Source organism: Jaculus jaculus, chromosome 1, assembly GCF_020740685.1.
Source record: "Jaculus jaculus isolate mJacJac1 chromosome 1, mJacJac1.mat.Y.cur, whole genome shotgun sequence".
In the NCBI taxonomy this organism is placed as follows: Eukaryota; Metazoa; Chordata; class Mammalia; order Rodentia; family Dipodidae; genus Jaculus; species Jaculus jaculus.
In genome coordinates, this window is record NC_059102.1 from 314,762,384 (window position 1) to 314,785,029 (window position 22,646).

The window sequence follows — 22,646 nt, forward strand, 5'->3', positions numbered from 1 at the left end:
AATAGAAATCTTCTAGACTTTCCCCCTTCTTCCAGGGAACATGCAGTCACATTTTTGGATGCCTCAACCCGAAAAGCATCCTTACCGGACAGATTTGAGCATTGGAGTCTGGTTCTCCATGTCTGAAAACCTCCTCAAAAAATTATTATTATTATTATTATTATTATTATTATTATTATTATTATTATTATAGGATTTTGATTTAGCCCAGGCTGACCTGGAATTCACTATGTAGTCTCAGGGTAGCCTCGAACTCATGGTAATCCTCCTACCTCTGCCTCCATAATTAAAGACATGCACCACCACACCCGGCTCAAAATATTCTTTTGTTTGTTTGTTTGTTTGTTTTTGGTTTTTGTTTTTCGAGATAGGGTCTCACTCTGGTCCAGGTTGACCTGGAATTAACTGTAGATTCAGGGTGGCCTCGAACTCACGACAATCCTCCTACCTCTGCCTCCCAAGTGCTGGGATTAAAAGTGTGCGCCGCCACATCCAGCTCAAAATATTCTTTTGCAAAACTCATTGTGGTCTCAGTGTTTGGAATTCACCGCCACTTCCAAAAGCTTCTGGTTCCAAACAGAGCATCTTCCTAGGGTCGGCCAGGTTCTGGTGAAGACAATCCCAGAGTGCTCCTTGGCCACAGCAAAACCTGGCCACTGTGGCGCTACCATTCCGTATCCTGGGCTAATCTACATCCATCATTTGGACACCTGCCAAGGCTGGCTGTCCTGGCAGTGTGAGCTGGTGGCACCTGTACATGCCCAGGGCCCTTCTATAGATCAAGAGCCAGGATGCAGGTATTGGCAGTTATCTAAGAGATCTGACCTGAGTCAGAGATTGGAGGGGAGGGTTAGTGGAGGCAGAAATGTGAAATGACATCTGGACAGGTGAGCTTGTCCACAACAGAGGGGGAATGTTAAAAGAGTCCATGAAAAGTAGCCAACAGTCAAGCCTAACAAAATGGGTACAGACGCTGGGTGTCGAGATTTCCCTGTAGCAGAGTTCGTGTGGAAACTGCATGACTCATACTTCCATTCCTGTCTCCAAGTGGCCAGGAGCCTATGAAAAATGCCCTTCTAGCTGGGGCCTAGATTCATCTTCTCATTTCCTATTGCAGCATGACCAAAGATTGTCCAGCCTGTTTGGGGGCTCTGTCCTCCCACAAATCAACTGCAGGCTTCAGTCTACCTGCCCAGAAAACTTTACTTTCTGCCAACATGTTATGGGTAATCTACTGTTTCTGTTCCTATGTAGATGGAGTGTGTAGTTGTCTATGAATCAGGCTCCTTTTGCCTTCATAACATCTTGTGTCCTGTTTCCTGTTTTATTTGCATGGTGGTAACAAGCAGCCTGTGATTGTGTTCCTTGTAGTTCTGGTCTGGGTCCACTGTTTCAACTCTGCTTAGTATTGGCTAACCTCTGTCTGCCAGTCCTGTACCAATGTGGCTCTTCTTAAGTTCATTTATCCTGCCTTCCATTTTCAAGCAAGGTAGCCTTGAGAACTTTTAAGGCAACTTAATCCAGTGCTCTTGCAATGTCTCCTCAGATGTTCTAGCTAACCTCACACATATGATTTTTACAAGCATTTTTAATTTTATTTTATTTGATAGTGACAGACAAAGAGGCACACAGACAGAGAGAGAATAGCCACGCCAGGGCCTCCAGTCACTGCAAATAAACTGGGTCCTGGGGAATTGAGCCTTGAACCAGGGTCCTTAGGCTTCACAGGCAAGCGCCTAACCACTATGCCATCTCTCCAGCCTGGTTTTTTGTTGTTGTTTTTTATTGACAGCTTCCATAATTGTAGATAATAACCCATGGTAATTCCCTCCTTCTCCCCCCCCCCTTTCCCCTTTGAAACTCCACTCTCCATCATATCCCCTCCCTATCTCAATCAGTCTCCCTTTTATTTTGATGTCTTCATCTTTTCATTCTATTATGATGGTCTCCTGTAGGTAGGAAGATGTGATAGGGACATTTCAGTGCTGAGCACTCCTCTGTCACTTCTCAGCACCACGGTGTCTTCTGAGTCATCCCAAGGTCACTGCCATCTGAAAAGAGAAGCTTCTCTAACCAAAAGTGAGAGTAACATTAATATATGGGTATGAACATCAAGAGAAGTGCTTACTGGGCAGTTTGATGAACATAGTATATTTAGCCAGTCACCAGCAGACATTACACACCCCTAGGGCTCATGACTACCCCTGTTTTAAGTTTTCAATATCAGGGGTGTATTCCCTCCTTTGGAGTGGGCCTCCAGTCCAATTAGAGGGCAGTTGGTTTCAACCATGATAGACGTGCCACTATTGCACCCATTGGCTCATTTGGCCTAGCTGGCCAAATATAAGGCTTGCAGTGTCCACTGTTGAGTATCTTCACTGAACTGCATGCAGAATGGCTTCTTCCAGCTTTCTGTCAGCTGGTCTACATGGAGGAGGTTATCAGCTCAGTTCCAGCAGGATTTCTCAGTGGTCTTGCAGCCCAAATAACTTCATTTTTCTTTACCCCTGTGTAGAACTCCATTGTGTAAATCTTCATTACCCACTCATCAGTTGAGGGACATCTAGGCTGATTCCATTTCCTAGCTATTGTGAATAGAGCTTCAATAAACATGGTTGAGCAAGTATCTCTAAGAATTTTTTTTTTTTTTTTTTTGGTTTTTTTCAAGGTAGGGTCTCACTCTAACCCAGACTAACCTGGAATAAATCACTATGTAGTCTCAGGGTGGCCTTGAGCTTAAGATGATAGTCCTACCTCTGGAATCAAAGGCGTGCATCACCACATCTGGCTCATTTTTTGGTTAACTATTTTTTTAAATTATTTATTTATTTATTTATTTGAGAGTGACAGAGAGGAGGAGGAGAGAGAGAGTAAGAGAGAGAGAGAGAGAGAATGGGCATGCCAGGGCTTCCAGCCACTGCAAACGAACTCCAGATGCGTGCGCCCCCTTGTGCATCTGGCTAACGTGGGTCCTGGGGAATCGAGCCTCGAACCGGGATCCTTAGGCTTCACAGGCAAGCGCTTAACCGCTAAGCCATCTCTCCAGCCCTTGGTTAACTTTTTATTGATGATGTTCAAACCTACACAAAATGTATTTCTTATCACATTCCCTTCCTGTTACTTTCTTTCCCCCTCTTCCCAGCCCCCTTCCACTGAACCCATTCTTCTTTCCAACTGTGAGGTCAGGACAAAATGGAGTCACAGCAGGAGGACGACAGTGATAAGGAAGTGGGTCATCCACATCTCTCAATTAACTGACCAGCCATTAAGGAAGCCCCAGGTCTAGATTTACTGTCCCCTTATCTCTCACCAGGTCACTTCTGGTCTCATCCTATGGCTAATGTAAAAACCAGAGATTTACTGCCCCAACAAACAATGTCTTCCCTTCCTCACCTTCTGAAGAGCCTATAAAGCCCACTATCTGTAACCCCAAGCTGACTGCTCCGCTCTTGAAAGTCAGCTCATGTGCCCCCCCCCCCAAATGAGAACTTCCATCTTTGCCTCAGAGTGGTTTCCATGGTCTTGGTTACTCCTGAACCTGACACCAACTAGTCCCTCTTGCAGTGGGATTTCTTCCCTCTTCTTCTTCCATCATCGATGACAAGAGGTTGTTGGCCACAAGATGGTGAATATCACTTTTAACTTGGTCTTAAAGATGGATCCACTCTGGGCTGGAGAGATGGCCTAATGGTTAAATGCTTGCCTGTGAAGCCTAAGGACCCCGGTTCAAGGCTCGGTCCCCCAGGACCCACATTAGCCAGATGCACAAGGGCCAGATGCACAAGGGGGCGCACGCGTCTGGAGTTCGTCTGCAGTGGCTGGAAGCCCTGGCGCACCCATTCTCTCTCTCTCTCTCTCTCTCTGCCTTTCTGTCTGTCACTCTCAAATAAATAAATAAATAATGGATCCACTCACTGCTGTCTCACTAATTTAAACATATTAAGTGTAACATTTCTGGTTTTCAAATCTATATAGTATGTTGGATGTTCTTTTTCTCTAATCAGAAACCTCTGAGTAACAGGTGGGAGCAGAGTAGAAATGTCAGAGGACCTGGTTAAATTTTCATGTTATAAGAGAACTCTAAAAGATGAACTGGAAGCTGGGCATGGTGGCACACGCCTTTAATCCCAGCACTCAGGAGGCAGAGGCAGAGGCAGAGGCAGGATTGCTGTGAGTTTGAGGCCAGCCTGAGACTACATAGTGCATTCCAGGACAGCCTGGGCTAGAGTGAAACCCTACCTCAAAGAAAGAAAGAAAGAAAGAAAGAAAGAAAGAAGGAAGGAAGGAAGGAAGGAAGGAAGGAAGGAAGGAAGGAAGGAAGGAAGGAAGGAAGGAAGGAAGAAAGAAAGAAAGAGGAGAGCTATTTGGGGAGTTCTTAAGAACCAGGAGAGAACTGCCACTACTAAAGCTGCTTTTTTTTTTTTTTTAATTTTTATTTATTTATTTGAGAGCAACAGACACAGAGAGAAAGACAAATAGGGGGAGAGAGAGAGAGAATGGGCGCGCCAGGGCCTCCAGCCTCTGCAAACGAACTCCAGACACGTGCGCCCCCTTGTGCATCTGGCTAACGTGGGACCTGGGGAACCGAGCCTCGAACTGGGGTCCTTAGGCTTCACAGGCAAGCGCTTAACCGCTAAGCCATCTCTCCAGCCCTAAAGCTGCTTTTTAAACTGCAATGCTGTCAGAGGCTAGGTGGGGCTGTAGCATATAATTTTGAATGACTGTGTGAGGCTGGTGGTAGGAGGATGGGGAATTAATTGTGTGTTCAGCTTACTCAATCTCCTGGGTTCTCAGATGTTGTTGCACCTTCCCATGGGGAATCATCCAGGGAGAGCTTTGGGTTTAAAGTTCATGAAGTGGTGAAACTGGGTTCCAATTAATTTTACGGAAACAAAGACACTGTGGTGACCTTTCAAGCACTGATCCCAAGTTCAAACAAACAGTGAGGTGCTTTCCCAGCAAATCCACTTCTGCTTCGATCCCCACTTCCTCATGCCAGTCGTCAATTACTTTTTATTCATTTCTAGGTCTTAACTTGAGGAGGAAATTTTTTTGGGGGGGGGTTCATTTGTATTTATTTATTTGAGAGCGATAGACAGAGAGAGAAAGAGGCAGGGGTGGGGGGAGAGAGAATGGGCACACCAGGGCCTCCGGCCACTGCAAACGAACTCCAGACACGTGCGCCCCCTTGTGCATCTGGCTAATGTGGGACCTGGGGAAGCAAGCCTCGAACCGGGGTCCTTAGGCTTCACAGGCAAGCGCTTAACCGCTAAGCCACCTCTCCAGCCCAGAGGACAACTTTTTGTTGGCACAAAAGAGTTGGGAAGGAAACAAAAGACTTGGATGACAAACGGTCGGAGTTTGGGGTTTAGATTTATGCAACTGAGAGACCAAAAAAGAAATAACATGCTACATCTGGCTTCTGTTTTAACCTCGCTTAATAGCTAGACAATAGTACTGCCATTTTAAAACAGACAGCCATTTTGAGTAAATAAAAAGCCCAGGCCCACCTCAGATGAAGAACTAGCTGACTAATGTGCTATTTTTGCTTCTGTATCCGTGCTTGCTTAACTATATACCCCCCCCCTTGATTCCTGGGAAGCCCCCACCCATGAACATTCCAGAGATACCTAGCCACCGAGGCCCCGTCCTCCTGCAGAAAGATAAGTTCTGTAAACAAGCTGCTGACCTAAGATAAGTAGGCTAGAGTTCCCGCGCTTGCCCTCTTAGAACCAATCATTTTAGAAGTCGCAATATGATGTAACCTTTCTTTATAAACCCCTTCCCTCTGAGGCTCGGGGCTCTCTCCCTCACTACCACTGTTCCGGACTGTTTGGACGGAGCCCAGGCCTAGGCTTGCAATAAAGAAAACTGCTGCTCTTATATTTGAATGTCTCGGCTTCTGTGGCGGTTCCCTGGGTGACTCCTGGGTGACCGGGGGTCTTGGCTCCTGGTCAGGGGTCTTGACACCTCACAACTAAACCTAAAGTGGCAACACCAAGGTGAAACAGGGATTTAGCAGGGTAAGATCTGTAAATACATTCTTTAAGAAACCAAGTCTTGTCTTTTCTATCTGTGGTGTGACTAGTTAGTGCAGTTGGCTGTTAACTGAAAGATTGGCAGTTCAAGCCCACCCAGGGTCGAGTTCTATTTTCTACTCTTTCTCTGCAACCCAGAAGTTTGTGTATTTCCTTGCCCTGCAGAATCTGCCTCCTTTTCCTCTCCCTCTAATCTTAATCGTACAGAGGGATTTCACTGGCATTTTCTTACATTCACATAATGTTTCTTAGTCATATGCACCTGCTGTGTTACATATTTTGATACCCAACTGCCCCCTGCTGGTACTTTCTCATTTACTTATCAAATTGTTTATTTTAAACTGAAAAGTTGCCCTGGCAAGGGAGACCAGGCTGGCCTCAAATGTGCAGTAAATAGCTCCTACCTCAGCCTGCTTGAGCCACCACATTCAGCTCACACCATTAACTTCCACAACAGATGCTGCACCTCAGGCCAAGGTGAAAGGTTATAGGGTCAGCAAAACTCCACTTCAATCTTCTTACAGACCCAGGTGGGCCTGAGAAATAAACTGACATAATAGATTGATAGAAGAAAAGCCCACAAGCCTATTTAAGACAAATTTCACCTAGCAAAGGACCCCTCATAAAAAAGACCCAAAATTTTTTAAAAAAGACCCAAAATATAGAGAATCTTCCCTCTTCAGATGGCAGTGACCTTGGGATGACTCAGAAGGCATCATAGTGCTGGAAAGAAGTGACCGGAGTGCTCAGTACTGCAATATCTCTATCACATCTTCCAAGGCTCAGCATCTATTGCGGAACAGGTGGTGGAAAGAATGTAAGAGCCAAAAAAAAAAAAAAAAAAAGGGTAGGACTCCTTACAACATTCTCCCTCCAGACACAAAATGGCCTGGATATCCATGACCTCACAGTGCCTGACACTACCTACACAAGACCATCATAATAAGATGAAAAGATCATGACATCAAAATAAAAGAGAAACTGATTGAGATAGGGAGGGGATATGATGGAGAATGGAGTTTCAAAGGGGAAAGTGGAGGGAGGGAGGGTATTACCATGGGATATTTTTTATAATCATGGAAGTTATTAATACAAAAAAATTGAAAAGGAAAAAAAAGACCCAACAGAGCAGTTACGGTCAATTACATTTTTATGGGTCAGATAAGGAGGGAGGGAAGGAGAAACCACTGTGGTCAGATAAAAATATTGCAGGAAATATTCCTCTTCCCTGGCTTGATTTGTGACAATTCGTGTGTGTGTGTGTGTGTGTGTGTGTATGTGTGTGTGTGTGTGACAATTTTTTTTCCACATTTTATGTCATCAAAGCCTCCAGGTACCCTCTGGACCAGGGACCAGACAGTGTACCCAGAACCACAAACATCCTTTCCAAAATATTCAGACATTATTAAAATGTACTTTAACACATTTGAGACAGAGTATAGTGGTGCATGCCTGTAATCCTAGTACTTGAGAGTTCAAGGTCAGTCTTGGCTACATAGCAAGTTGGAGATCAGCCCATGCTGCATGAGATCTTGTCTCAAAATAAACAAAAATAAAGAAATAAAGAAATAATTTTAAAAAGCTTGACTTAATCCTAGAAACTTGTCAGAAGGTACTATGGAAAAGTGTTGATTATTTTTCCCTAGTGCTGTAGTGGCCAGGATTTGGTGCTTCCACTGCCATGGTCCAGGTCCACTTCCTGGTCAGGGAATCTGATTTTCTTTCTTTTATTTTTTCTTAATTAATTAATTTATTTATGTGAGAGCAACAGACAGAGAAAGAGGCAGATAGAGAAAGAGAGGGAATGGATGTGCCAGGGCCTCCAGCTACTGCAGACAAACTCCATACATGTGCGCCACTTTGTGCATCTGGCTAACATGGGTCCTGGGGAATCGAGCCTCGAACCAGGGTCCTTAGGCTTCACAGGCAAGCGCTTAACCGCTAAGCCATCTCTCCAGCCCGAATCTGATTTTCCATGTATTTGATTGCTATCAAAAGTACCTAGCCAGGCTTGGTGCGTGGCCTTTAATCTCAGCACTCGGGAGGCAGAGATAGGAGGATCACCATGAGTTCCAGGCCACCCTAAGACTACATAGTGAATTCCAGGTCAGTCTGAGCTGGAGTCAGACCTTACCTTGAAAAACCAAAAACAAAAGTACCTGATCCTCAGTTTCATCTACAGACATTTTGAACACCTTTCAGAAGTGTTTTGTTTTGTTTTGAGATAGGGTCTCCCTGTAGTGCAGGCTGACCTGGAGTTCACTATGTAGTCTCAGGGTGGCCTCAAACTCATGGTGACCCTCCTACCTCTGCCTCTGGGATTAAAGGTGTGTGCTACCATGCCTGACTTGTCAGAAGTGTGCTTTGACAACCACAGGTCAAATTTACTGAAAAGTCACATACCCTGACATTTTCAAAGCATCACTTTTGATCAATTCAGTATAGTTAATATAATATGTAAAGTTAATTACCATATTTGGTAATCTCCCCACACCCACACACACACAGACACACACTCCACCACCACCAAAGGAATTGAGAGTGGTTTTCTATTTCCAAAAGAGAAATAAGTAAACTGCTGGTTGGGCTTCCTAATTGGAACACCTACGAACAGTCATCAAAGGCAATGGCAGTGAGCTGTCTACTTCTCTGGGCTCAGTGAACTGGGAGCAAATACATGGAAGGGTGGACAAACTGAGAGAGAATAGGAAGGTAGGGAAGGAATTGTTATTGTTAAACTATGCCTATGATTCACAATAGGAGCTGCAATACAGACTGCGGCCTTGAAAACATACATAAGCTACATGTCAGCACAAAGACTATGTGGTCCAGGACACGACTTCAGGGGGAGGAGGTTCTACACTTCTGTTCCCCAATTTCCACCTCACTGAGGTAGGAGGATAGCCACCCGCTCGAGACCAGCCGAGGGCTACAGAGTGAATTCCAGGTCAGCTTGGGGTAGAGTGAGACCCTACTTCCAAAAGACCCAATCAGCCAAACAAACAGCATTTAGTTCCTGTACAAAAAACCACTGGAATTACCTGCTTCATTCCTATATTATACATATACACATACACATACACACACACACACACACATATATATATATCATGCACCACCATGCTTGGCTTAATTTTTTTAAATATATTTCATTTATCTATTTGAGATAGAAAGAGGGAGAGGGAGAGCGAGAATGGGCATGACAGGGCATCCAGCCAATGCAAATGAACTCCAGATGAATGTGCCCCCTTGTGAATCTGGTTTAAGTGGCTCCTTTGGCTTTGCAGGCAAAGGCCTTAACTGCTAAGCCATCTCTCCAGCCTTTTTTTTTTTTTTTTTTTTTTTTTTTTTGTAAAAATGTTTATACTGGGGCTGGGGAGATTGTTCAGTGGTTATAAAGGTGCTTGCTTGCAAACCCTAACAGCCCATGTTCATTTCCCCAGCACCCACATAAATCCAGATCCACCAAGTGGTGTGTGTGTCTGGAGTTCCTTTGCAGTGGCAACAGGATCTGGCATGGCTCTCTCAAAGCAAATAAAGTATTTAGAATTACATGTATAGTTACAAGGAAGAGAGGGAATGGGTGCCCAGGACCTCTTGCCACTGCAGACGCACCCACCTTGCACCACCTGTCAGGCCTTACAAGCCAGCGCCTTTAACTGCCTTGAACCGCTGAGCCATCTCTCCAGCCGGAGCCTCTTCGTCTTTACAATACTTGAATATTTCCCTTTGTAGCATTGTTTACAAAAAAATCTAAACGATAAATTGCAAATGCCTTTACATTAAGTTCGAGACAAACACAAGGTGTATTTTTATTGTTTCAAGTGTGAGCTTGCTCCCCACCGATCCACTCTGTCACTGAGGTGTCTTTACCCCACTAGCCGCCAGCCCCGCAGGGGAGCAGATGGCGCTGGAAGTTTCCTGGGCCATCGGGGTTTCTGTGCCCGCCGTCCACACGCACGCGGGTCAAATCGCTGCTGGCGCTGGGCGGGTCGGCTCCAGAGGGCCGAGATAAACTGCGGAGTTTCAAGAGAGGTTTGAAAGAGGCCAGCTACCGGCCGGTTTCCGTAGTGTAGTGGTTATCACGTTCGCCTCACACGCGAAAGGTCCCCGGTTCGAAACCGGGCGGAAACAGTCTTTTTTTTTTTTTCTTTCAGTTTTCCCTTGACATCCGGAGGAAGGACTCACCAGTATTGCAAAGAAACCCTGTCCCTCCCAGTCCCAGGGGCAAGGGTGGAGCAGGGACATTGGGGGAGATTTGGTCCTTTCAGAGTAGCGATACTTTTAAAACATCTGTGCTGCCCCTTCAGTTTCTGTCTTAGCCAGAAACAAAGAACGAACGAATAAACAAAGTCAGATCCAGCCTCCGCCCCGAGGGGTGGGGGGAATGGTTCTGGTCAAGGCCTTGTCCTTTAAGTGCCTGGTCTCTTCTACGAGGCTGCCCTGGGTCCCTCTTCTTCCTCCCTCAGGAGTTTACAATCCTGTATGGAGATTCAGTTGTCTCCCCTCCTCTCCTCCCTCTTGAAGCCCTTTTGTCTTGTGTCCCCTCTCTGGAATCCTAAAGTCCTTGGTCCAAAGTCAGGCGGAAGCAATGTATGTTTTCATATGATCAATGAAATGTTCTCTACAGGTTCATGTGCTTTCAATACTGGGTCTAGCCGGTAGTGGTTTGGGAACGTTGTCCATGCTTTGTGAGATGGGGCCTTGTGGGAGGAGGCTGGGGCTGGCTTTGCGGTAACCCAGCTAACTCCAGGCCCTGTGCACAGACCATGGCCTGCACATGTGACCAGGGGAGCCGGCTCCTGCTCTTGTCAGGCTTCCCCACCTCCCAGCTGGGCAGGGGTCCCCAAGAAAAACAGGAAATCCCCCATTTTTTGTTTGTTTTCTTCTTCCGAGGTGGGGTTTCACTCTAGCCTAGGCTGACCTGGAATTCATTATGAAGTCTCAGGGTGGCCTCAAAAACTCATGGTGATCCTCCTACCTCTGCCTCCTGAGTGCTGAGGTAAAATTTCCACTAAACTATAAACAAAATAAGCACTTTATTTCCCAAAAAAAAAAAAAAAAAAAAAAAAATGGCTAGAGAGGTGGCTTAGTAGATAAGGTGCTTGCCTGTGAAGCCTAAGGAATCTTCAACCCTCCAGGTCTCATGTAAGCCAGGCGCCGGGACGCAAGCACACAAGGTCACACATGTGCACAAGGGTGCACATGAGTCTGGAGTTTCACTGCAGTGGCTGGAAGCCCTGATGTGCCAATTTTCTCTCTCCCTCTCATTTAAAAAAAAAAAAAAAGGCACTTTTGCCACTGAGGTTGGAAGATTGCTGTGAGTTCCAAAACGGGCATGGTGGCCCACGCCATTAATTCCAGCACTGGGGGAGGGAGAGGATTGCTGTGCGTTTGAGGCCAGCCTGGGACTACAGATGGCTTACAGGTCAGCCTGGGCTAGAGAGAGAAACCTACCTCAAAAACAACCAAAAAGCCAAAAAGATATATATGGTGATGCATGCGACTGGAATTTGTTTGTTTGCCCATTCAATCTCTCTCTCTCTAAATTAGAGAGAATAACATGTTTAAACAAAAAGATGAGGACATGGCTGAGCTCGAGCCTACTTAGCACCCACGTAAAGAGCACACAAAATGGTATAGGTCTATAATCCCAATACCCGGCTCAATGGGGCATGAAGCCAGGAGAATCCAGAAGTTCACTAGCAACAGCTGCAAAAGAAACCGTCTGTCTCAAAAGAAAATACAGCAAGAACCGGGCATGGTAGCGCACGCCTTTAATCCCAGCACTTGGAAGGCAGAAGTAGGAGGATTGCCTTGAGTTCAAGGCCACCCAGAGTGAGACCCTACCTACCTCCAAAAACAAAAACAAACAAACAAAAAACAAAAAACAAACAAAAAAAAAAAGAGTAAGAAATCCCCCAAGGTTGTCCTGGGACCTCCATGCACACACACACACACACACACACACACACACACATCTTTCTTCCTTTCTTTGTTTCTTTCTTTGTTTCTTTCTTCTCTCTTTCTCTCCTTTCTTTCTTCATTATTTTGGTTTTTCGAGGTAGGGTCTCACTCTAGCCCAGGCTGACCTGGAGTTCACTATGTAGTCTCAGGCTGGCCTCGAACTCACAGCGATCCTTCCACCTCTGCCTCCCGAGTGCTGGGATCAAAGGTGTGCCCGGTTTGAGAAAATACATTTTTTCTAAATAAAAAGAATACCTAACACTTGCAAGACTGCCACAAGTTATACAGGTCATACAGACCCACGCCGGGTTCCTGGAAATAAGAATCGAGCAGCCGATCGGGGGCAGCCCCGGCCCCAGCCCCAGGCCGGGCGGCGCGGAAGGCAGGCTCCGCCCTGCCCGTGACGTCCGGGCTCTGCGGGGCTCGGGAGTCTCCGGGAAAACTGAGTCAGGCCTGAGTCAGGGCGGGAAAGGCAGCGGTCACTTCCTGACCCTGGGACCCGGTCACCGAGCCCGGGAAGGGCGCGGCCAGCGCGGGGTAAGGACAGAGCCGGTCGCCGGGCGCGGACGGCCGGGAAGGGCCGGCGGGCGCTTCCACCTGCTTCGGGCCGGTCCCGGCCTCCGCCCGGTCCTCTCCGGCTCGCGGATGTGAACCTGCCCGCCAGAAAGGCTTTGTGCGTGTGGAGTTTTAATTTATTTTTTTAAAAAGTGTTTGGCCTCCTGTCCTCTCATGGGTAGGAGCTCTGGTACTCTGGGGTTTACCCTCTCTGCCTTCTCTTCTCTAAACTTTTGTTTTTTACATACTAGGGAAGGCCTTTACCGCTGAGCCAAAACCCCAGCCAGCCCTTTTGTTCGCGTTTTGTGACTGGGTGCCGCCCTGTAGCTCAGGCTGGCCTCAAACCTGTGCTAATTCCTCTACCTCAGCCCCCGAGTTGCAGAGTTATAGGTCAGTTCTGAGTCCAGCAGGGTTTAACAGTTCTCTTTCATTAGCTACTGAGCTCTTTAGTTTACTAGTATGCACTTTGAAATCATAACTGGTTTATATTTACTTTGCAGGGTGCAGTGTAAGAATCTTAGGAAATAGCCATTATCATCAATATTACAATGTTACAATGTTATTGTCAATGTTACAAATGTAGAAAAGCTGTAGACATGCTTAATATCCCATTCTATTAAGTAAGACCTCTCCCATACCAAGGCAAGTGCTAACACTGGGTTATATCCCCACCCCACCCCTCAATGTTTTTACTCTGAGGCAAGGTCTCTCTAAATTACACAAGCTAGCCTTGAAATCACTATGTAGTCCTAACAGGCTTTGAACTTGCAGTCCTCCTGAGTAGCTGAACTTACAGGCTTGTGTCACTTAAATTCAATATCTTTTAAGACTGTTTTTGTTGTTTTTTTGCTTTTTGAGGGAGGGTCTCAAACTCGTAGTGATCCACCTACTTCTGCCTCCAGAGTGCTGGGATTAAAGGCGTGCGCCACCATACGGGGCTGATCTTTTAAAAATTTTTTTTTTGGGGGGGGCGAGCCACACCTTCAATCCCAGCACTGGGAAGGCAGAGGTAGGAGGATCGCCTTGAGTTCTAGGCCACCCTGAGACTACATAGTGAATTTCAGGTCAGCCTGAGCTAGAGTGAGATTCTACCTAGAAAAAAACAAAAACAAAAACAAAACACACACACAAAGAAAACAAAAACACCACAACTTTGTGTTGCCAAAGAAATATGTTCACATTGTACCCAAACTAAACAAAAAAAGGCAGTCGTGGTGGCGCACGCCTTTAATCCCAGCACTTGGGAGGCAGAGTAGTAGTTCGAGGCCACCATGAGACTACAGAGTGAATTCCAGGTCAGCCTGGGCTAGAGTGAGACCCTACCTCAAGCAAACAAACAAAATTTCACTCCACGGGGCTGGAGAGGTGGCTCAGTGTTTAATGCGCTTGCCTGCAAAGCCTAAGGACCAGGGCTCAGTTTCCACATTACAGCCAGAAATACACAAGGTGGTGCAGGTGTCTGGAGTTCATTTGGGATGCCCTGGTGTCCCCATTCTCTGTGTGTGGGTCTTTCTCTCTCTGTCTCTCAAATAAATAAAAAATATTTTTTAAAAAATTCCGCTCCTAGATGGCCAGGCATGGTGGTGCATGCCTTTAATCCCAGCACTCAGGAGGCAGAGGTAGGAGGATCATGGTGAATTCAAGGCTACCCTGAGACTACATAGTGAATTCCAGGTCAACCTGAGCTAGAATAAAACCCTACCTTGAAAAACCAAAAAAAAAAAAAAAAAAAAAAAAAAAAAGGTTGGAGAGATGGCTCAGAAATTAAAGGTGCTTATTTGCAATATTCGGCCGGATTTGGTTCCCCAGTACCCACGTAAAGCCAGATGCACAAAGTGACGTATGCGTTAAGAGTGCATTTACACTGGCAAGAGGTCCTGGGCGCCCATACACACACAAATGCACACAGGCATGCAAATAAATTTTTTTTTTTTTTTTTTTAAATTCCACTCCTAGTCGGGCACGCCTTTAATCCCAGCACTCGGGAGGCAGAGGTAGGAGGATCACCGTGAGTTCGAGGACACTCTGAGACTACATAGAGAATTCCAGGTCAACCTGAGCTAAAGTGAGACCCTACCTCGAAAAACCAAAAAAAAATCCCCTCCTGGGCTGGAGGTGAAGGACCAAACTAGAGTGACACCGTGACAGGCCCTCCCTTTAAGAGTTTTGGGGGCCCCTGACCAACATGGTAATCAACCTCACTACTACTGGACTTTTGCCACTAGTGATCTTTATAACTGGAAGATGCAGACCCCAAAATTCTCTGAGAAACCTGGGAGTTTAATAGATCTATTAGATTCTATAATTTTCAGCCGCTTGCCAACCTGGGATGACTGTCAGCTTTTGCAGATCCTCTTTACTACAGAAGAGAGGGAAAGAATCCAGACTGAAGCTCATAAGCTAGTCCCAGGAGTTGGTGGGACCCCAACCAACAACCAGGCTATACTAGATGCGAGCTTCCCTCTGACTAGGCTTGACTGGGATTTCAACACGGCAGAAGGTAAGGAGAGACTCCAGGCCTGTCGCCAGATTCTAAGGGGGATTTCCGAGCAGCCACTAGGCAGCCCACCAATCTGGCCAAAATTAGTGACAAGTAGAAAGAATGACTAGGACTCTAAAAGAGGCCCTTACTAAATTAACCATGGAGACTGGCAGGGACTGGGTGGCTCTCCTCCCCTTCACCCTCTACAGGGTGCAAAATACACCCTATATGAGGGGAGTGACCCCTTATGAAATAATGTTTGGCAGACCACCCCCTATCTTGCCCAATTTAAAAGCAGAACTAGTAGCTGAATTTGATAATAAACATTTGCTTGAATCCCTTGAAACACTAGCCCGGGACAAAGAAGTGTGGCCACGCTTGCAGGCCATCTATGAGACTGGACCACTGCCATCACCCCACAACTACCAACCGGGGGATTGGGTCTTCGTGCACCACCATAGCCACGAGACCTTCGAATCTTGTGGAAGGGACCCTACATGGTTATCCCTACATGGACCACCTCCACAGCTGTTAAAGTCGACAGCATTGCCATTTGGATTCATCACACCCATGTCCGTTTAGCAGACCCCTGGCTCAGCCCGAAGACTACAAGCCACAATGGAAGATGGACCAGAAATGCAGCGCCCCACTCAAATGAAACCTTCGCCGAGATGGGCTGCAATAATTCTTCTACTTCTGCTCGAGCTGCCCTTGCTGGTAGGCAACCCACTCCAGCCTGTTAACCTCACTTGGTTGATTATTAGTACCGCCTCAGGTAACATCGTTAATAGTTCATCCCTAGTGTCCCTGAAGGGTGCCTGGTGGCCTACCCTACAGTTTGATTTGTGCCGGTTGGCTGCTGGCAATTGGGACATAGGAGATTGGGATTTAGAAACAAAAGGGAGACCTGAATGTAATAAAAATGGTAAAGTAGGACAGGGTTGTACCCTACAACCACCAGCCTCAGGGGGGGGACCTGGATGTAGTCATGTAATTAAGAGAGCCAGACTTCTCCAAACCCCTTTTTATGTCTGTCCAGGATGGGATGGATCTAGGAAACAAATCCAACAATGTGGGGGGGAAGAACACTTTTATTGTTACAAATGGGGATGTGAATCTACCGGGAGCATCTCATGGCGACCACCAGTTACAACTGACAAGATTCAGGTCTCCCGAGTGCCACAGGCACGATTGTCTATCAACCCCCTATACGGGCGATGTACACAATTCCTGTGCAATCCTGTCCAGATAAAATTTACGGAACAAGGTAAAGCAGATACTGATTGGGAAGCAGGAAAGACCTGGGGACTCAGGCTATATAAGTCTGGTTATGATGATGGTCTGTTATTCACCATTAAACTGAAAGTTGAACCTGTCAGGGACCTCCAGCCCCTATAGGACCTAACCAGGTTCTGGCACCCAAATCCAATAGCCCATTCCCTAACAAGGACCCATGATTGGGCTCCCCATAGTTACTAGAAGAGGGGGGAAATGAAGGACCAAACTAGAGTGACACCATGACAGGCCTTAGAAGGCCTAAGTTTTGTTTTTGTTTTTTTTTCCTAGTTAAGACACAACAGTTGCTGGAAAAACCACAAACTGCCCCACACCCATAGTACGGACCAATCAGAAAGGGCCACTTAGATGTTATACATTCCTGTGGTCATAGATACGTTTGTTCCTCAGCTGCAATGTAACCAATCATTTTGTAACATGTGTATTCTTGCTAAATGTCAGCCAATCCTGTAACTACCAATTCCCTTTTCCCTGTTTGAACCCCAATAAAAGCCTCTCCCAACTGCCATTCAGGGCTCTTGGACGGACCCACTGTGTTGGTGATGTCTTGAGCCCGAGCTTAAGCCCAAAATAAAGCTCTTTGCTGTTGCATACATGTCTGATTCTCTTGGTGGTCTTCGGGGACTCGGTGATCTGGGCAAAACAGAGGGATGGCTTAACAGTTAAGATGTTTGCCTGCAAAGCCAAAGGATTCCATTTTGATTCCCCAAGACCCATGTAAGCCAGATGCACAAGGGACACATGCATCTGGAGTTTGCGGTGACTGGAGGCCTGGCATGCCCATTCTCTCTCTCTTTTTCTGCCTTTTTCCCTCTCTCACTCTCTCAAGTAAATAAATAAAATTTTTAAAAATTTACTCCTTATGTGTTTTTTGGGTTTTTTTTTGACACAAGGTCTTCATATGTACCCCAGGCTAGCCTTGAACTCATGATTCCCTTGCTCCATCCTCTCAAATACTGCGATTACAGTTGTTTACCACCACCACAGCTGATCTGAAACCTTAAGCATAAATAACACAATAAAACAGTGGAGTCACAAAAGAAATGATTACTTAAAAATTTAAGACAAGCCGGGTGTGGTGGTGCACTCCTTTAATCCCAGCACTCAGGAGGCAGAGGTAGGAGGATCACTGTGAGTTCGAAGCCACCCTGAGACTACATAGTGAATTCCAGGTCAGCCTGGGCTAAAGCGAGACTCTACCTCGAAAAACCAAAACAATAGCAACAAAAAAAATTAAGACAAACGACTCAGTGGGTAAAGTGTTGCACAAACATGACCCTCTGAACCCACGAAAAGCTGTGCGCAGTAGCAAACCTCTGTGATCCCAGTTCTCCCACAGTGAAATGGGGAGGGGGTAGTTTATTCGTATGACACTAGATTTAAAAACCAGTTTACAAAGTGCCTTTCTGTATTGTCTTCAACATTACAACTGCCTCATTTCATCCCCATGCTGAATTCCTCTGTGTCAGACCCTTTATTTACTTTTTAAGAGAGAGAATGGGTGTGCCAGACACTTGCCACCATGTGCATCTGGTTTATGTGGGTACTGGTGAATCGAACTGGGTCCTTAGTCTTCACCAGCAAGTGCCTTAATCCATCTCTTCAGCCCTCTCCCACATTTTCCCCACCATGATGAAACTCCCCTTCAAGACTGTAAGTCAAGGGCAGGACATGTTGGCTCAGTGGATAATGTACTTTCCTAGCATGCAAGAAGCCCTGAGTTAAATCCCCAGCACCCACATAAAACAGGGCATGATGGCACATGCCTGTAATCCTACCACTTGGGAGATAGAGGCAAGAGGATCAGGAGTTCTAGGACATCCTCAGTTATACAGGGCGTTGCAGGCCAACTCTTTGGGCTACATGACACCCTGTCTCAAAAAGAGAGACAAAAAAAAAAAAAAAGAGAGAGAGAGAGAGAGAAAGACAAAAACCGTGGTGGCATGGGCCTTTAATCCCAGCACTCGGGAGGCAGAAGCAGGAGGTTAAGACCACCCTGAGACAACATAGTGAATTTCTGGCAGCCCGGACTAGAGTGAGACCCTACCTTGGCAAAAAAAAAAAAAAGAAAAGAAAAAGAAAAAGAGAGAGAAAGAGAGAGACAAACCTTTTCCTCCCACCAGCTGCTTTGGTTGAGTGTTTTGTCCCAGCAGCAGGAAGGTAACTATAATACCACACACAAACCTGGAACAGTTTTACTTGTAGTCACTTAAACCTAGAAACAATCTAACTTCCCCTCAAGCAAGGCATGGATGAGCAGGTTATGATGTGCCCAAGTGATGTACTACTGGTTGCTATTACTCAGCAACTAGAAAGGAAAGGGCCGGGCATGGTGGTGCACGCCTTTAATCCCAGCACTCAGGAAGCAGAGATAGGAGGATCACCGTGTGTTCGAGGCCACCCTGAGACTCCATAGTGAATTCCAGGTCAGCCTGGGCTACAGTAAGACTCTGCCTCAAAAGTGAATAAATAATAAAAAGCAAAACCAAAACCAAAAAGGAATGGGCTCCTGATTCATACAGTATGTATGAGCCTCAAAGTCACTGTGAAAGCAAGCCATTTTGTGTGGGGGTGGGTGGGGGGAGTTTGCCAGATTACTGCAGTTCTCTGGCTGTGTACTCTTGAGGAAGTTATTTACCTTTCCTATGCTTAAATTTCTTTCTTTCTTTTATTTTTCTCAATTTTTATTAACATTTTCCATGATTATAAAAAGTATCCCATGGTAATACCCTCCCCTTCCCCACTTTCCCCTTTGAAATTCCATTCCCCATCATATCCCCTTGCCCCGGGCCAGCGGGGAGTTGAACAAGGACTCAGGGAGAAGCTAACCTGAATGGGGGAGGCAAACAGACACAAGAAGGAGACCAAGCTAGGTATTTGTCAAGGTCTCAAAGTTTATTTTTACACATAGGTTTTTATAGGGTTGTAGGGGGAAGGAGTCATAATCAGGCCAGAGATCCCAGGTTTACTGGCTAAATGCAATTTCTTTGTTTCTTCATCAATTACCAGCAGCACCAGGAGAGGCTATCACCTAGGCGTAACAGCTCCTTCATTTCTGGTAATAGATCATTAAATGAGGAAATAGAAACTTAACTTGCTATATGGTGGTTTCTGTCACCATGGCCGAGGTTTGGTTCATAGCTCCCAACATCCCCTCCCCATCTCAATCAGTCTCTCTTTTATTTTGATGTCATGATCTTTTCTTCCTCTTATGATGGTCTTGTGTAGGTAGTGTCAGGCACTATGAGGTCATGGATATCCAGGCCATTTTTATGTCTGGAGGAGCATGTTGTAAGGAGTCCTACCCTTCCTTTGGCTCTTATATTCTTTCTGCCACCTCTTCTGCATTAGACTCTGACCCTTGGAAGGTATAATCGAGATGTGACTCAGTACTCCAGTCACTTCTTTCCAGCACTATGATACCTTCTGAGTCATCCCAAAATCACTGCCATCTGAAAAGAAAAGATACTCTACCCAAAGTGAGAATAGCATTAATATAAGGGTATAAATATTAAGAGAAGTACTTACTGGACAGTTTGATAAGCATAGTAAATACATTTTTCCAGACATCAGCAGATGTTACACCCCTAGGGCTCATGACTACCCCTGTTTTAAGCTTTTATTATCAGGGATGAGATCCCCCCTGTGGAGCGGGCCTCCAGTCCAATTGGAGGGCAGTTGGTTTCCACCATGACAAATTTCTTTCTTTTTTAAAAAATATTTTATTTTATTTTATTTGGCCTTTTGAGGTAGGGTTCACTCTGGCCCAGGCTGACCTGGAATTCACTATGTAGTCTCAGGGTGGCCTGGAACTCACAGTGATCCTCCTACCTCTGCCTGCTAGGATTAAAGGCACACACCATCACCCCTGCCTAATTTTTGAATATACACTTTAGGAGCATGACCTCCAGTTGTTTTCAACCATCACCACCACCATCCACTTCTAGAACTCTTCATCTTGCACAACTCTGTACCCATTAAAATAATTTTCCATTTCCCCTTTCCTAGCTCTGGCAACCACATTTTACTTTCAGTCACTAGTAATTTGACTATTGTAAGTGCTTCATAGAAGAGGATTTGTACATTTATCCTCATGTGACTGACTTATTTCACTTAGCATAATGTCCTCAGATTTCACCCATGTTGTAGCATATATCAGAATTCTTAGCTGGCATAAAGGGTGGTATTACAGTACAACTTAGAATGAGAAAGAACATAGTACATTTATAAACCAGAGAGGTTAGCCCTCCACTTAGTGGTTTCCACTGTACAAGGTCACATGACTTACAGGAACCCAGGATACAAATACTGGAAGAGGCCGCTCTAGGTTCCTGCACACTAATAAGTCTTTTCTCTGGTTCATATGTCTCACCTGTGTCAGTGCCCTGTGGGTTGGTCCTGCGGGTTGGGAGGTGTGCCTGGACTGTGCCTTGTGCTACTACATACCTGGCTCAATCGCTCCTTGTCCCTTACACATCACTGTTCCTTTCCAGAGTCGCTCCCTGGGGCAGGGCTGTGAGGGGACTGATGTCCCTGAAAACCAGTGATAGAACCTTATCAATTACCTCTTTCTGGGCAGAGGTGGTAGGGACTTTTTTTCCCTTATGAAGCCGAGGCTCTTTCATCGTTTGGAGGCAAATTATGCAAATCTTTTTGTCTTTCAGCACTTCCCATGTCTCTCATTTCCCCACTTGTAAAATAAATTTACTCCTTGTTACTTACTTTTTTTTCCTTTTGGAGACAGGGTCTCACTCTAGCCCAGGCTGACCTGGAATTTATTATGTAGTCTCAAGCTGGCCTTGAACTCACAGCGATTCTCCTACCTCTGCCTCCCAAGTGCTGGGAGAAAGGCATACACCACCACACCTAGCTACTTCATTTCTTTCTTTCTTTCTTTCCTTTTTTAACTTTTATGTTTGTTTTTATTTATTTGATAGCGACAGACATACAGAGAGAGCAAGAGGCAGATAGATAGAGAATGGGCATGCCACTGCAAATGAACTCCAGATGCATGCACCCTCTTGTGCATCTGGCTTGCGTGGGACCTGAGGAATAGGCCTCAAACCCAGGTTCTTAGGCTTCACAGGCAAGTGCTTAACTCTAAGCCATCTCTCCAGCCCCCCACCACCTTTAAATTTATTTAATTTTATTTGATTTTTTGAGGTAGAGTCTTGCTCTAGCCCAGGCTGACCTGTAGTCTTAGGCTGACCTCGAACTCACAGGGATCCTCCTACCTCGGCCTCCTGAGTGCTGGGATTAAAGACATGCGGCACCACACCTGATTTTATTTTTGTGACAGACGCTCACTAAATTACTCGCTGTGTTCCCCAAGCAGTTTGAACTCCTGATCCTTCTGCCACAGTCCCTCGAGTAGCTGGAAGTATAGTCTGGGCTACACAAAGAGATGCTGACTCCCAAAGAGAACAGACATGTGAGGGAATTATTAGGGAAGGGGAGAGATAGAGGGGGCTGAATGAGGCTGTAACAGAAATTTCCACTAGGGGGAGCCTTAGTATCAGGGAAGAAAAGGAGTTTAACTGAAATCAGTTTTGAAACCGCGGCTTCTACACCTGTAGCCGGGCATCTTCCAGGGCTTGCTGTGTACAAAGTGCTTTCAGCTCCTGTAAAGAACTCTACAGAGCCCAGGGTATGAATAGTTCAAAAGTAGACAAAAGCCTCATTCTCATTTTATTTATTTACAAGGAGAGAAAGAGACAGAGACAGAATGAATGGGTGTGCCAGACCCTTTAGTTCCTGCAAATGAACTCCAGATGCATGCACTACTTTTTTTTTTTTTTTTTGAGGTAGGGTCTGGCTCTAGCCAATGTCGTTTCATAATTTCATTTTATAAATTTATGCTACTGGTATGCTTATATGCAACGACACATAAAGTTTAGAAAAGGTTAATGTTCAACATATGATCAATATATGATGTATGCAATTATAAAAGTCTGCATGCATTAAGATGAAATAATAAGAGCTGGAGAGATGGCTTAGTGGTTAAGCGCTTGCTTGTGAAGCCTACGGATCCTGGTTCAAGGCTCGATTCCGCAGTATCCACGTAAGCCAGATACACAAGCTGGCACATGCATCTGGAGTTCGTATGCAGTGGCTGAAGGCCCAGATATGCCCATTCTTTCTCTCTCTCTGCCTCTTTCTCTGTCTGTCACTCTCAAATAAATAAATGAAACTAAACGAAACACCCCTCCCTTTAAAAAAAAAAAGGATGAAATAATAAGAACCAGGTGTGGTGGCGCATGCCTTTAACCCCAGGATTCAGGAGGCAGAACTAGGAAGATCATTCTGAG

The 22,646-nt window shown here is 45.6% G+C and overlaps 1 long non-coding RNA gene and 1 other non-coding gene across 2 annotated transcripts; both read left to right on the plus strand.

The window, feature by feature from the left end:
- Positions 1 to 10,099: 10,099 nt before the first annotated feature.
- Positions 10,100 to 10,172, plus strand: Trnav-cac. The gene has a single exon. It is a non-coding gene; the product is annotated as a tRNA-Val (tRNA).
- A 2,250-nt stretch (positions 10,173 to 12,422) lies between these two features.
- On the plus strand, positions 12,423 to 16,929 carry LOC123454688. Its single transcript, XR_006633443.1, has 3 exons — positions 12,423 to 12,542; positions 14,901 to 15,060; positions 15,395 to 16,929. It is a non-coding gene; the product is annotated as an uncharacterized LOC123454688 (long non-coding RNA).
- Positions 16,930 to 22,646: the final 5,717 nt, after the last annotated feature.